This window comes from Odocoileus virginianus, chromosome 31, assembly GCF_023699985.2.
Source record: "Odocoileus virginianus isolate 20LAN1187 ecotype Illinois chromosome 31, Ovbor_1.2, whole genome shotgun sequence".
NCBI classification, from domain to species: Eukaryota; Metazoa; Chordata; class Mammalia; order Artiodactyla; family Cervidae; genus Odocoileus; species Odocoileus virginianus.
In genome coordinates, this window is record NC_069704.1 from 32,492,993 (window position 1) to 32,509,811 (window position 16,819).

At 40.4% G+C, this 16,819-nt stretch overlaps 1 protein-coding gene and 1 non-coding gene across 7 annotated transcripts in view; both read right to left on the reverse strand.

The window, feature by feature from the left end:
• NTRK2 (neurotrophic receptor tyrosine kinase 2) overlaps nt 1-16,819 on the reverse strand; it is a 388,890-nt gene that overhangs the window by 55,426 nt on the left and 316,645 nt on the right. The gene's annotated exons all lie outside the window — the stretch shown is intronic.
• Nucleotides 14,038-14,109, reverse strand: TRNAC-ACA (transfer RNA cysteine (anticodon ACA)). The gene has a single exon. It is a non-coding gene; the product is annotated as a tRNA-Cys (tRNA).

Sequence of the window (16,819 nt, forward strand, 5' to 3'; positions counted from 1 at the left end):
TGTCCAGCTTATCCCTTGACAATATGAAGTCTGAGATTTATGTGGATAGTAGGAACTAGGGAAAAGGAAGAAGATGATAAAGGTGATAAAGATGATAAAGAAAAGACAAACAAATGTTGACACAATTTTCAAAAGGGAGTGAAGAAGCAAGATTACAAAAAACAACTTACAACTAAACATGACCTTTGTCCTGGATTGAATTTTAATGGAAACTATTAACATTTAAAAAGGGTTTGAATGCACTTAGAAAAAGAAGCGATGGTGAGCAGGAGCAAGTACAGGTTCATCAAGATTAGGTCATAGTAGGTGGTCGTCCCCTTTCTGTTAGGTGAACTACAGGATAGGGACAAGGGAGAATGAAGAGCATAAAGTATATTGATTTCATCAAGACTCTTGGCAAAGACCCCTGCAGTATCCTTGAGATGTAAGGAAATATGGGCTGAAAAGTGAAGTCGCTCAGTCGTGTCCGACTCTTTGCGACCTCTACCAGGTTCTTCCATCCATGGGATTTTCCAGGCAAGAATACTGGAGTGGATTGCCATTTCCTTCTCCAGGGGCTGAACTTGTGGATAGTTAAACACTGGTATGTGCCTGCCTAGTTTAACACTGCCCTGTCCAGGACTGATTCACTCCAATGCTCTTTAGCTCTGAGGGGTTCTCGTTAAATGTTCAAATATACTTAAAATAATGATAGCTGACACAAAATACTCACTATGTGGTGGGTACAATTTCAAGTGCGTTTAATCCTTGCAACAGTAATTTGAAAAGGTATTATGGTCACTGCCATTTAACAATTGAAGAAATTGAGTGCAGAGAGGTTAAGTAGCATGTTCAATGTCACAGAGTTAGTCAGAGGTAGAATTGGAATTTTAACCTAGGCAGTCTGGCCCCAGAGCCTAAGTGCTGTATGCTACCCTAACCCCCACCACTACCTCCATGCTTCAGATGCTCTAGAATGCTCTCAGCCAGGACTCTACCGTATCTGACTGATGGTCATTCATGCACTGGTTTGTAGTGTTCTAAAGTAGGACCTGTAATGTACAGACTCTCAAGGGATCCATGGAAAAAACTCAGAGGGTTCTGTAAGCCTGGTTTGCATCTAATTTTCACTAACCTAACAAAAGTTAGTATTTCCAATCCTTAACGTTGGCAGCAAACCACAGTACTGTCACCTATAAAAAGCAGATATTTTCATGTTACATGATTGTTGTTGCAGGTATCTCAACACATCATTTATGTTCATCACCTGTAAATTATAGGGGTTATTAGACCTGCCAACAGATCTCATTATTGAATATTTTAATAAAAACAATGGCATTATTATATTACATTTTAAACATGTTGTAACTGTACTGTAATGGAACAGCATACCTGTTTAGTCCCATCTATTTTATGTTATGCATTTAAAGCCTTATTTGGGGAAGGAGTCCCTAGACTTCATCAGCTTGCTAAAGGGCGGAGGCTGCCCCATGCTGTCGAAGCCAAGTTTGCGCTATATGGTGTGTGGCTTAGGCCATGATGATTTCCCTTCATGACATGTGTTTCATGCTCAAGCAAATAGATATGACTAATCATGGCTCACAAAAGGTAAGCAAGTGATAGTTTTGGACCACAAAGAGAAAAAGGAAGCATATCACACAGAATATTAAAATGGGTTTTCTGCAGTGGCAGCTAAAGTTGTCTTTAAGGATACAGTAGAAGAAATACAGAGTACAAATCAACAGGCAGAAAGGATCAGGGAAGTCCTCTGACATTCTCAAAGACCTCATAAACATCACTCTAGCCTGGGAGGGCTGCCCAATAGAGTATAAAAAGTGGTTGTAAAACAGTCATGGGAGGAATGTCATAAATCCAGGGGACAAGAATTGAAAGAGTGATGGCCAATGTATGTGCCCCTATGTCGACACCCTGAGACCACCCTATAAAGATCTGAAACAGTGCCCACATTCCTAGGAACCCATCCAAGTTTCTGGCATGTTTATCTAAGCATTTCTCCAAACATGGGCGATGGGGCCCAATATACGCCACAGGGTTTCCACATTGTTCCTGTTCATTGATTAGAAGTATAACTCACATACATATTCTCTATGCCTTCCACAGTGGCTTCATGACAGCACCAAGGAAGAGGCAGAACAAACTTCTTTGCCATTTCACTGAGATGGAAAGTAAGGTCAGAGAAGTGAAATGAGTTGCTCAGAGCCGCACATTGCATACATACTGCAGGTGAGGATGAAACCAGGTCTGCTGTTTGCTGGTTCCATGTTCCTTGGCATAGTAACCAGATTTGAAATCTGGAAAGAATGCAGATTCCTTCCTTGAGAAGTCAGACTAGCTATATCTGAAGCCCTTTAAAGCTGTGGTTCTGAAATTTAAAGTATGCGTCCCCTTTTCTCCTATAGCCAATCAAGCTTGAGGAGTCTGTCCTACAAAGTGAACCAGTGTCCTAGCTGGACCTGTATGACCACTAAGCGCAGAACTCAGAGAATTCACCAGGCAACATGTCTCCACCTCCCACAAAGAAGACTGGGGAAGCTGGGCATGTGATGAGGGCACCAGGGAAGTTCAGAGTGGGAAGAACATGGCTTTTTCCTTTTAGTGCAGGGGTTCAAATGTCAGTTCTGCCACTTGGATGAGCTATGGGATCTCAGGAAACTGACTTCACCTCTCCAAATATCACTCTGTTCGTCTGCATGTGGTTGAGAAGGTTATGTGTAAGGCTGAGATATAAAAAGAGGCCAGTGAATGATAGTCTTCCTTACAAGACCCAACATCAACCCTCTAAGATATTAGCAGGGGCCTTTTAGGGTCACAATTGCTTCCTACAAGGAAACTTAATGAGCTTTCCAGGAGAAATTCACTATTTGCTCTAAAAGAGCTGGGAAGAGTTCAAATACCTGAGGTGGCCACAAAAACAATGGTAAAATGCTGATGTGGGACTTAATTCACTGCGCAACTTCACCTTGGAGTAAAGTCTCCCTCTGTGCCCTAAAAACTGGAGCATCAATGACTATACTCTCGCAAACGGTTTCTGTGCTCAAACGGATTCTGAGGTATGAGCCTCAGATCCTCCTCAGCCTCCTCTGCTGTATCCCCGTCATCAGCAACATGTGAATGAACCAAATTATCTCCAGGGCTGAGGGCGTGGGCCACATAGCTGGCTCCACCGTCAAAGGAGCCCAGCGTCATGTTCTCCACCCCCTTAGGAGGTGGCTAGTGCTGTCGTAGGAATGTGAGGGAGGAAGGCAGCCTGGAAATGCCATGTAGGGAAGAAACTGTTCCATTTCAGCGTGAGGATTCTTAAATAGCTGCTAATAAAAAGCCTTCATACTGTGACACTTCAATACAGACACCCACAAGGATACCTTGACAAGCTGTTTGACTCCTTACAAGCTTTTTCTTGCTTTTCCTGCACAGGGCCCCCACCAGTCACCCACACAGACATACATCTATGCAGTGACAGAGAAAGCCAGCAGGGGTCTGCCTAGACTGTAGGACCAGCCGGGGAGCCCCGGTTCCCAGCAGGAGGGAGGCATCGCTGCTCTGATGTTGGCTTGTCCAGGTACCTGTCACAGCAATTTGAACCTGCTGCTTATTCTCTCTCTCTCTCCTTCTGTTGTCGTTGACAGTACTTAGCCAGACAATGAGTCAAGCTTACCTCCCGGGATGAGAGGGAAGAACATCAAATGATATTCCATTTACCAATTCAGAAATGCCATGGTTCAGTGTATCTAGGCTCTGAAGATAAGGAGAGTAGAACATGACTCTATGATAGTGATTAAAATATGAAGAGCTTCTCCCACTGGAAGTCCTAACGATTCATTAATTACTATAGCACTATCTCCATCAGGAAAATAATAGGTCAAGTTGGAAAGAAGTTTTAACAGCACTTATTCTATTTCTGAAGCTTGATAATTAAGATCTTTCATAAAATTACTATGTGCATCTTAGCATAGATGAGACCATATTACCTACTTTCTACAAATGCTGCTGAGCAGAAACCAGATGATTCTTATACTTGACTGTACTTCGGACTCACCTAAGAAGCTTGTTAAAAGTATAAATTCCTAATTCTCATCTTCAGAGATGCTGGATCAGTATATCTAAGGTGAGATCCAGTAATCAATATTTTGAAGAAATCACTTTGAGTTATTCAGAGGCATGGTCAAGCTTGGGATACATGATAGCACTAGTTAAGGTCACCCTGCTATGCCTCTTTAGCATGAAAAGAACTTGAGAAGTTGTCTAACAGTTAGATATCCTAAAATAGGGCTTCCCCAGTGGCTTGGGGGTAAAGAATCCGCTGGAAATGCAAGAACAGCAGGAGACACTGGTTTGACTCCTGGGTCAGGAAGTTTCCCTGGGGGAGGGTATGGGAACCCACTCCAGTATTCTTGCCTGGAGAATCCCATGGACAGAGGAGCCTAGCAGGCTACAGTCCATAGGGTCGCAGAGTCAGACACGACTGAAGCGACTTAGCATGCACATTCTAAAGCAAATTTATGTTTGAGAATTCTCTTACTGGAATTCAATTTGGAACTTGTTTTTATTAGGTAAGTAGAATTTTTCAGTTTTTATTGCCTTTACTAGGTTCTCATGACCGCCAATTAATGACTACCAAGAGAAGCTGTTGTCACTCTGCAGAGATATACATCCTGGAGTTTTTAATGTCTTCATATGTACACAGATTAGGTTAGGTTGTTGTAACAATCTCTTGTAATTTTATAATTCTTCAAATCTGGATCAATAGACGAAACAGGAATGTGAACTAACTGCCTGAGGACAGAATTCTAAGAAAGTTTTATGGAGAGTTGAGAGATAAAAGTTAAATCATACTTGCATCTAGGACCTTTTTCCACCCTGAAGTCCCACTATTATGGATAAATCTTTACTTCCAAAGACTTCAAGGGGAATAGTGTACAAGCTTTCTCAGACCTTCCTTTTAGGCAATTATCAAAATCAATAAGAACCTAGAAAGAGCTCAGCGCTGTGTGAGGCATTACAGAGGTTCATGTTAGAAGCACATTCTACCTGAGAAGTACTTGTAATCAGGTCACCTAGTCTTGACTATAACTTCAGTCATCTGCAATAGTCTTTAAGTTCAATACCACCTTCATCTGCTATTCTTTCTTTTTTTTAAATTACTTAAAATTTTAATTGGAGGCTAATTACTTTACAATATTGTGGTGGTTTTTGCCATACATTCACATGAATCAGCCATGGGTGTACATGTGTTCCCCATCCTGACCTTCCCCGCCACTTCCCTCCCCATCCCATCCCTCAGGGTCATCCCAGTGCACCAGCCCTGAGCACCCTGCCTCATGCATCAAACCTGGACTGGAGATCTATTTCACATATGATAATATACATGTTTTGATGCTACTCTCTCAAATCATCCCACCCTCACCTTCTCCCACAGAGTCCAACAGTCTGTTCTTTACATCTGTGTCTCTTTTGCAGTCTCGCATATAGGGTCACTTTCACCCTCTTTCTAAATTCCATATATATGTGTTAATATACTGTATTGGTGTTTTTCTTTCTGACTTACTTCACTCTGTATAATAAGCTCCAGTTTCATCCACCTCATTAGAACTGATTCAAACACATTCTTTTTAATAGCTGAGTAATATTCCATTGTGTATATGTACCACAGCTTTCTTATCTGTTCGCCTGCCGATTGACATCTAGGTTGCTTCCATGTCCTGGCTATTGTAAACAGTGCCAAGATGAACATTGGGGTACATGTGTCTGTTTCAATTCTGGTTTCCTCAGTGTGTATGCCCAGCAGTGGGATTGCTGGGTCATATGTCAGTTCTATTTCCAGTTTTTTAAAGGAATCTCCACACTGTTCTCCATAGTGGCTGTACTAGTTTGCATTCCTACCAACAGTGTAAGAGGGTTCCCTTTTATCCACACCTTCTCCAGCATTTATTGTTTGTAGACTTTGATAGCAGCCATTCTGACTGGTGTGAGATGGCACCTCATCGTGGTTTTGATTTGCATTTCTCCGATAATGAGTGATGCTGAGCATCTTTTCATGTGTTTGTTAGCCATTTGTATGTCTTCTTTGGAGAAATGTCTGTTTAGTTCTTTGGCCCATTTTTTGATTAGGTTGCTTATCTTCCTGGAATTGAGCTGCAGGAGTTGCTTGTATACTTTTGAGATTAATTCTTTGTCAGTTGCTTCATTCTTTCTTTAAGACTCAAGTCAAATTCTATTTCTCTTCCAGATTTCATTGCACATGCCAATAAAAATCAATTTATCTCTACACTTCACAACATGCCTAGCATTAGAGTGATTCATTAATTCTTCTCCCCAAGAGATTTGTGGTCTTCTTTAGGGAACAGAATACATCTCATTCAGAATCTACATTTTGGAGAGATATGACTAAAAATTATATATGCAATACCATATTGGACAAATTCAGTCCTTATCCATCCAAGGTGTTCTGTCCCTGACCACAGGACAAAGACTGTGGGAAAATGTGAAAAGTGTGGAGTGTTATTAATATTCTGTTCACACAGCTTTTTCCAAAGCTTTCTTGAACTAGTTCACATTTTGAGCCTTGGGAATCTCTCAGAGGTAACAAGGAAGCTTAGATAATTTTCTCTTGCTCAACACTCACTGAAGATGGAGAAAATCTACTCTCTTGCAAAAGTAATAATCTTGTGTAGGCAGGAAAACTTTGATTGTAGAAGAAGTATTATGTAAATGTAAGTTACTTAATTAAAAAGAAAAAATCCTTCACAGGAAGTAGCTGATCTAAAGAGGTGGGAGAATTTGTTTTCTTTACTGCGGCTTACAAGTAGTTCGCGGATAGATTTTTTAATGACATATTAATCATCATTGAGAGATGGCAACTGTCTTCTACTTTTAGGCAAGGTGGAGTGACGGGGGAAAAATATACTGTCTCATCACAAACAACCAAAAACTGACTTAAATATATACATGAAACAATTATTTTCAAAACACTAGATAACAGGCAGTGAGAGATCATGATTCTTGAGAGGTTAGAAACAAACATAGTGAATATAATGGTTGCCAAAATTAATTCATTCATTGGTTGAGCACAGCATGCTCCTTGAGTTGAGGAGAAGGAGCTGAGAACCCGGAGAGATCAAGGTGACTAGAGTGGATAAGACACAAAACCAGAGAAGAGAGAGCTGCACACAGAAAACTCTGAGGATCTACAGAAGGTGCCTTTCAAGTATTCAGCTGGGTATTGATCATTGCATGCAAGTGAGGACCCCCTCAGTGGCTGGGAAAGAACTACCCAAAAGGATCAGTGCCCACTGCTCACATAGGACCAGGGATACTGCCAGTTCCCATGAAGCAGAGTGAAAAATCTCATGATTCATGGGGAATTAGGTTGAGTGCCTAGTAGATCTTGCCTCAGCAATGGGGAATTATTAGTTCTAAAGTAAGCGGTGGTTTTGAAATGCCTAATAAATTGTACCAGCAACACACAAAGGGATCGAATAGTTTCAAGGCATTATAACCACATTTCAGAACAAAGCGCAAAAATACTTTTAGTAAGGCAAAATATCCAGCATACAGCAACATAAAATTCACAATGTCTGGCATCCAATCTAAAATCATAAGGCACACAAAGCTCTTGGAAAAAATGATTCATGGTAAGGAGAAAAATCAAACAATGAAAATGGATCCAGGACTACATACATGATAGAACTACAGGCAAACATACTGAAACATTTATTACAAACTTATAAAACATAATTATAAGACTATAGTTTTATAATATAAACATTTAAATATAAATTTAATATACAAATATAAACTTAAATATAGAATGCTTATAATAAACATTTATTATGAAAGTTAACGAGAGGAATGGAAGATATAAGTAAAGGTCCATACAGAACTTGTAGGAATGAAAACTTGAATAAGTAATATGAAAACTTCAGTGAATGGGAATGAATGAAAATAAGACACTGAAGAAGAAAAAATTATGGAAGTTGAAGACAAAATAATAGAAATTATCCAAAATGAAACACACAAAGGAAAGAGAATCCAAAAATATAAAAAGAGCTCAGTGAACCATGAGGAAGCTTTAAGTAACTTAACAAATGTGAAATTGGAGCCCCTGCAAGTAAGTGAGAGCACAGAAGAAATATTTGAACAAATAATGGCCAAAATATTCAAATTGATGAAAATTATAAGCCCACAAATCCAAGAAACCCAGTGAATCCAAGGGAAAATCTTTAAAGCAGCTTGAGGAAAAAGATGCATTATATACAGAGGAATAAAACTCTCCTATTGAAAAATGCCAGCAATTTTATATTTTTAGCAGTTAATATGTGGCACTTCAATTTATTGTACTCAGCAAGCTTTAAAGGCAGATGCTCATTGAGAGTAAAGAAACAGAGGCCATGATGGCACCTAAGGTGAGCATGGAATGGTTTCTTTGCGCTTCTCAAAGCCACTCACTTTGGCTTCCTTTTCACCTGTAGTACAATCACAGTTTATCTAGATCTTCAGAAAGTCATTGATTCTTGCTAGTAAGTTCAGTCCTTAGTCTTGGCCCACATGTGGTCAGTGAGGTATAAGAAGGAGTCTTTGTCCACAAGTCTGTTCTATACATCTGAGTCTCTTTTTCTTTTTTTGCATATAGGGTTATCGTTACCATCTTTCTAAATTCCATATATATCTGTTAGTATACTGTAATGGTCTTTATCTTTCTGGCTTACTTCGCTCTGTATAGAACAGACTTGTGGACTCTGTGGGAGAAGGCGAGGGTGGGATGTTTCAAGAGAACAGCATCGAAACATGTATATCTAGGGTGAAACAGATCACCAGCCCAGGTTGGATGCATGAGACAAGTGCTCAGGCCTGGTGCACTGGGAAGACCCAGAGGGATGGGGTGGAGAGGGAGGTGGGAGGGGGGACCGGGATGGGGAATACATGTAAATCCATGGCTAATTCATTTCAATGTATGACAAAAACCACTGCAATGTTGTAAAGTAATTAGCTTCCAACTAATAAAAATAAATGGGAAAAAAAAAAAAGGAGTCTTTGCAAAAGAGTTCTGGGAAAGAGTTATTTCCTGACGAAAGAAAGGTGTATAGGTAGAAATTATTTTTTCCCTGCAGCCATCCTGCCTCCTTTCTCCTCCAATTGCAGTTTTGACATGTTTGGAATTGAGGCAACCATCCTTGAGCCATGAGTAAAAGACCAAGAAAATGTCATGTGCCAGTAAATTGCTCTGATGCTGGAAAGCTTCTGAACCCATTAGAAAACTGCCCACCTGTAAATTTCTTGTAGGGTGAACAAAAGCAACTCCCTATCTGCTTGGCCTACTACTAGTAGCTAAATGCTAAGTGCATTCCCAACTAACTGATAGAAAAGGGAAATCAGATATTCAAATTTTTGTCTTTAGGATCGCAGTTGGATGCTCTTTTCTCTGTATCGTTGTTAGGTCTTATTGTCAGTGTCCTTTTTAAGGGGCTCTGGTCTCAGTAATGCAAAGATGTGGAATGTGACAGATATAAGACAGCTGAAGTCTAACTGCTTCCAGATGGGTAAAAATGGGAGAAAGTATCTACTGAAGATACTTCTCAGTACTTTGAAGAATCAGAACCCTTCTGGCCCATGCAAGTCAATGGGCTATTGCCTACCATCCTTTCCAGCACACCTGAAAACACCAATTTCTGTATGTAGTACTTCTGTGTACAAAGAGGAAGGGCTCTTGATTTCAAGAACAAGAGACTCAGAAGACTAAAAAACAAGAGGATTTATCCCATCATCTGCTAACAGACTTACTAGTTGGTAAATGGATGGAACCAGGGCTCTGGACAAAGCTCTGGATAGAACCAGGGCTCTGAACAAGGCAAGCTCTTTTGCAGAGACTTTGGCCACTTCCTATAGCCCTTCTGCAAAATCCACAAGTCCCAGTAACAGATTAAAGGCTCTAAGGAGTTCTGTAGCAAGGAAATTATTGCATACCTTAGTGATCATGGATCTCTTTTACTGGCGAAAGAGATGGATCAGCTAATGAATCTAGTTTGAGAGACACTGCACTAGACCAATCAAATACATAGAGCAGTGGAGATCTGGGGATCTGTTGGGCAAGTATATTTTCATAAGCTGCCAGAATGCAATCTGACATGTCACTTTCTGGCATAAAATCTCTCAGCAGATTCCCACTGACAAAAGGACCAAGTCCAAAGAATTTGGCATAGAAACAGGCAGCTGTGAAGTCTGATAATAATGTGAATAGCCTACTTTTTTAGCCTCAAGGGTATGTAAAGGAGCCTCATTCCCAGGCCATGCATTGTGATGTTTTCACACCATCTCTTTTCCTATGCTACCTCCTATGCCAAGAATTCCCCCCTCCCCTCATCGTCCACAGCCTTCTTGCCAATAGAGAAATTTCTGGTTCATATCTTAAATACCAGTTCAAATGTCTTGTCTTTGTGAACTTGACTCTGATTTCCTAAAGCAGACTGGTAGCTTTCTTTCTAGGGTTCCCTATACATATTTCTATTGATATTTCAGCATCCAGCACATTGTGTTCAGGTACTCAGTTGTGTCCAACTCTGTGAGATCCCATGGACTGTAGCCAGTAAGGCTCCTCTGTCCACTGAATTTTCCAGGCAAGAATTCTGAAGTGGATTGCCACTTCCTACTCCAGGGGATCTACCCAACCCCGGGATGGAACGCACGTCTCTTGTGTCTCCTGCGTTGGCAGGTGGATTCTTTATCACTAGCACCAGCTGGGAAGCCCCTTCCTCACACTGTGCTGTGTGTGCTCAGTCACTAAAGGATAAGATTGCTTACCCCCACCACCATAAAACTACACACGGACTGTAGCCCACCAGGCTCCTCTGTCTATGGGCTTCTCCAGGCAAGAATACTGGAGGGGGTTGCCATGCCCTCCTCCAGGGGGAATCTTCCCAACCCAGAGATCAAACTCACATCCCCTACATTGCAGGCAGATTCTTTACTGCCAAGCCACCAGGGAAGCCATTATCACACGTCTAAAGACTGCCTTTATTATGTAGTACAGTATCTAGCACATGGCAGCTGATCATTAATGTGTGTTGAATGAATGAATAAACGGACACTCACCCACCCTGTGACAACTCCAAAGCATATGCGAAAGGTTCTTAGGGAGACTTGAATACAAATTGAGTTAATTTAGAATCTTAAAACAATTTATGCAAATCTACTTTAACATAGAATCAGCCTGAACTCAATGTTCTGATTCCTGTCCAACAGGCAGGTTCCTCTGAACTGTGCTTTTCCTCTGCCACTCAAGGCATAAAATTAAAGATGATTTCATAGAATAAACAACCTCTTAGCTTTCTGGGGCCACTTTAATCAAAAGAACCTAACCGGAAAGGTCTGTAATTGTTTGTGTGAAAGTTAAGAGTCATCGTGTGAGTATATATTAAGGAGAAAAAGAAGGAAATGGTATCTGTAAAAGAGAGGTAATGACATAGAGAACATTCTTTTTTCAGGAAGAAGATGTGTTGCCTTTTTAATTGAATGTTCTGTCTGGTTTTAAGGGTTCTTGGCAAATATATCAGAGGAATTTGTCCACTATAGTGTTAATGTAAATAAGTTTCAGCTCTGGGCTTTCTATTGAAAATAAATTGTCTGAGATAAAGATGTCCCTGTATCTCTAGCTTTGCTTCCTGAAGGCAGTGCTCCTAGACCCAGCACCAAGCCTGTCTGCAAGTCTGAGTAGCTCAGTTTTCATCAATAGAGCTAAAAAGACACTCATCAAGGCTTTGCCTTATATGTGTCCTGTTCAGCAACCTAGTCTGTGCCATGCACTCGGCCAGTTTGCAAAGATACAAAGATAGATAAGATTTGTCCTCTCTCTGCTCTCATATCAACGAGAAGACATGAGCAGTTTTCCATGATGCAAAATGCTCTGTCTTGTTTCTTAGAAATAAGAAATGCTTATTTCTTAGAAGTATTGAGGAATCACAGATTTGTCAGCCATTATTCTGCTTGGAGGAAGTCAGGGAAGTGGTGGAACTGAAGTTATCTCTTAGGAATCAGCAGTTATCACCAGGTAGACACAGTGCTCCTCCTCATAGCGGGGATGACCTGAGCATTTTACACAGCACCATAAAAACATCTGTGGCATGAGTTAAGATCTACCTACCTACTCAACAATCGATCTACTCATCTATCTCTCTATTTATCATCTACCTACCTATCTATTTAGAAATGCTCACATTACAAGCAAATATTCCTTAAAAAATAAACAATTTTTTTTCAAGACCAAGGTATGAAAATTAACCCTTGATTATTTCTCATGTGCTTGTCCACTTTTTAAATTACCTAAGCCTTCTCTCCTCTATGGTTCAGGACTTTATTTTCTAGTTTATCACCCTTTTTCCTCCGGGGTAGGCAGAGTAAGGGACAAAGTACCTAAAGTTCAAAACAGTTCTTTTTGCTACTTGTTATATCAGCTTATTTTAACAAAACTTGTCTTCCTTTCTCTCTGCTGTTGATAGCACTTGCAGATGATTTCCAGACTTGTTTATATCATTTTAACACTTTAGGATTCTCACTATGGCCTTTAACCAAGTTAGATTCGCTTGCTTCTTTAAATGTCCACTATTAATGAGCTTTCTAATTCTGTTTCCTTGCTTTTTCTTAAGTGAAAGATGAATTAAAGGATAAGATTGCTTACCCCCACCACCATAAAACTAAAATTCAGAGTGTATAACACTTAAAAGTGAGGATTTCGTATCTTTGGGGCTCTGTACTCACCAATGGTCACCATTCATTTTAAAGGCATGTTGAAACCAAATCATGGAAAATACCAAAGCACACATTTAAAAAAATTCAGTGGATCCACTGAGGGATAGTAATGATCAAGTAGACTGAGATCCTAGGTCTCTGACAGGCAGAATGTGACAAAAATCTGGTTCAGATGCTTCCTAAATGCCAGGCTTCGCCAGTGGAGGGAAGGAATAAAAACGAAATGAAAGACTGGTACTGCAGAGCTGCTAATTAAAACAATTCAGAGAACATAAATGCTAGAGTAATTTTGGACCTGCCATATCAGGCTGGTTTCAATGCAAATGTAGTGTTCCGATTTCTTCCTTCTTTAGGAAGATATAATTAGCTCAGCTGCAACAGGGTGGAAGCTTTGAGGCAGCCGTTTCCTGGTGCTGCCAGCTCCTCCATGATGGAGGAACAGCTGCCACCCGCCCCTCCTGCCATGGATCACACAGAGCTGGGGCCACCCCGCACGGCAGCTCACAAGCCACCATGAGCAGAAGACTCAGGCTGTCAGCAGGATTGGTTCTTGCTTAAAGATAAAGAACATGTAACTCCTTAATCCAGTTGACTCCATGCCCAAACAGCAACTTTCCATGGAAGATACCCTTGGTGAAGACAAAAGTCCTCCTCCACTACTGTGCAGGAAGGATATTAACAGTGGTGATGATGACAGCCCACATCAGCCACAGCAGTTCCCCACCTTGGAGTGTGAAGACTTTTGAAGAAATTGAGAACAAAATAACTACAAAAATGTGCCCACAAATGAGCTGTAAGGAGAACAGATTCCCCAGCTTCCATGACAGAAAAGATGAAGAGAAACCATGATGGGGACGGGCTTAACACTAAGCTTATGGATGATCCAACAGGTGGGTAACTTACATGGAAGCAAAAGTGTCCTGGGAGATAGCCACACAAAGTCATGCCGGACTCACATGCAGAAACAGAGCAACGGCTTCTACTTGTTCATTGGACAAACTCAAGAGAATGAACTCCATGGATAGGAGTTCATTTTGGTATTTGAATAAGCAAATATATTCTACAAATGAGTTCTATGACAGTAAATACTTTAATGGAACCAAAAAATAGATTACCATTTGAAAATTTTAGAGATAGCAAAATGAAATTCATAATTTCTTATTTTTTCTAAAGTGAAGTCGCCCAGTTGTGTCCAACTTGTAGCGACCCCGTGGACTGCAGCCTACCAGGCTCTTCCATCCATGGGATTTTCCAGGCAAGAGTACTGGAGTGGGTTGCCATTGCTTTCTCCAGGGGATCTTCCCTGCCCAGGGATCGAACCTGGGTCTCCTGCATTGTAGACAGATGCTTTACCATCTAAGCCACCAGGGAAGTCATTTTTTCTAAGCTACTACTAAATCGGCCAGTTCTTAAGCTCATCATCCACTTTGTACCAAATCCCACCCGGCCCACCTGTCACAGAGGTCAAGGTAAGGCTGGTTCTTTCTCCTCATCCTCAATGGGAACAACAAACAACAAAGTGAACATATAAACCTTGCAGCTGCAACTGAGTAGGCACCATGGCGGGGGGATTAAATCAATGTGGCACCTGAAGCACATCATTTCTTAATGACTGGGATAGTTCTGTGAAGAACATTAACAAATAAAGAAACTGGGAATCATTACTTCCTCCAATCTATTCAGAAGGAAATACTTCAAGAAAATGTCACTAAATGGAGGATTTTCTTTTTAACAAAGTCAGAATATACGGTAGATGACAAATGACAGGGTTTTAAAATGCATAAATGACCAAGGCTAAATTCTCATGTCTATAATAATGGTCATTGCTTTGCTAGTATTTTTAAAGCTTTTAGAATCAAGATATAATTCTTCTACCATGATATTTACCCTTTTAAAGTACATGGTCAGTGATTTTTATTATATTTACACACATACTAAACACCCATCACACTACACAATTATAGAACATTTTTATCACTCCAAAAAGAAATTCCATATCCAGAACCAGTCATTTTTCATTCTCCATTGTCCTCTAGCTTCTGGCAACAACTAATCCACCTCCTGTTTTGTGGATTTCCCTATTCTGGACAATCCGTATAAATGGAATCATGTAGTATGTGACCTTTTATGCTTGGTTTCCTTTACTTAACCATAATAATGTTTTCAAGGTTCATATTGTAGCATGAATCGTACATCATTCCTTTTAATTAATTAATAATAGTCCATCATACTGATGATCACATTTTGTTTATCTGTTTACTATTTGATGGACACTTAAACTGTTTCCACTTTTGAGCTATTATGAATAATGCTGCTATCTCATTTGTGTACCTGTGTGTGTGTGTGTGCATGTGTGTGTACATGTGGTTTTAATTCTCTTGGGTATATACCAAGGAGTAGAATTTCTGAGTTATATGATGACTCTCTGTTGTACATTTTGAGGAACTGCCAAACTATTTCTAAAGCAACTACACCATTTTACATTCCCACCAGCAATTTATGAGGGTTCCAATTTCTCCACATCCCTGTTAACACTTCTTATTGCCTGTTTTGCCCAGTGGATGTGAAGGGGTACCTCATTGTGGTTTTGATTTACATTTCCCTAATGACTGATGATGTTGAGCATCATTTTATGTACTTATTGGCCATTTGTATATTTTCTTTGGGGGTACCAAAAGAAACTTAAATCTTTCATCTATTTTATAATTGGGTAATTTATCTTCATATTGTTAAGTTTTTCAGTCATTTTCTTCAGAATTATTTTTATAGAGATTGTAGAAAAGGACACTGAGTTCCACCTCGTTCAGCCACAGCTTTGAGAATGAAGCATAGCTTTATTGATCTGGATAATGATAAAGTTGAAAATATTTACTGAGCACTTATTTTGTGCCAGACCACTCTGAAACCTTTATTAACTTACTGTGAAAGGGACAGCCATTGCCAGGGCCACATGTTTCTTCCCTGGATGCTCATCAAGATCAGTAAAGATTGTTTTTAAGGAAGAACCTATGTGTTCATTTGTCTCCTGGGACAGGGAAATGCCCCCATCTCTCCACTTCCTGCCAAGGAAGCAGAGCTAACAGAACACACATCCACTGACATGTAACCTCCTGCCAAGTTTTAGCTTTCTAGACCAAACTAGTCATCACTAGACTTAGAACAGGTGCTTATCACAATGCTTATCACAATGCTTATCAGAATGACAAAGGAAGAAACCCCACAAAACAATCCACAGGAGAATTTGCAGCCAGGCAATTGGTTCATTGTCTTAGACTAATCGTAGCAAAGTCAGCTCAGCTAGAAGGCAGACATTGAGGTGAGGGAGGCTTCAAGGAGGAGTACATGAGACAAAAGGAGGTTCTTGCTCAAAGAAACATCATGATGGGAGAAGCAAAGGCAAGGACAGGCATGTTCTTTACCAATCGAGTACAGAAGTTAGTTCAGTTATGGGTTTTATCTTTCTAGGTGATATATTTCTAGAACACGTATTTCTTCTCTTCCTTACATCCTTCTGCCCTTAAAAATCAAGCATGACAACAAGAAAAAAAATGGGGGGTTTGAGATGGTAGAACACAGCCCCAAATCTTCACTTTCAATATCAGAACTTCCCAGTTTCCATAAATGACGCTTTTCCCTTATACCCGAGTTCTGAGATCTCAGTTAACAAATCTAATATTCCAAGGGGGCCAACTCCAGGTAATCAGTGGAGTTGCATCATTGAATACAATTCTAGCCGTTAGCACGTTAAAGGGTGGAACCCCAGACAACTGGCTAGGACAGAACCTCTTACCAAGATGGCCACCAACCAAGATGGTTCTCAGCGGGGACTTCCAACGTCTTAGGGTACCTTCATTTACGTGAACAAGTTCACCTAAAGTCAAACCTCAAACAAAAGGCTCCAGGCATAATTTCACAGGATCAAAACCAAACCTCTAAATCCTTTAACTTTATGGCCTCCTAAAGTCCTCAGGCTTCCCCTGGCACAACTCTCATGTTGAAATCTTTCTCTTGACAATATCTAGAGGACCATGGAAAGGGCAGGATGGTGTTGCGGACTGAATTATGTCCTCCCCAGATTTAT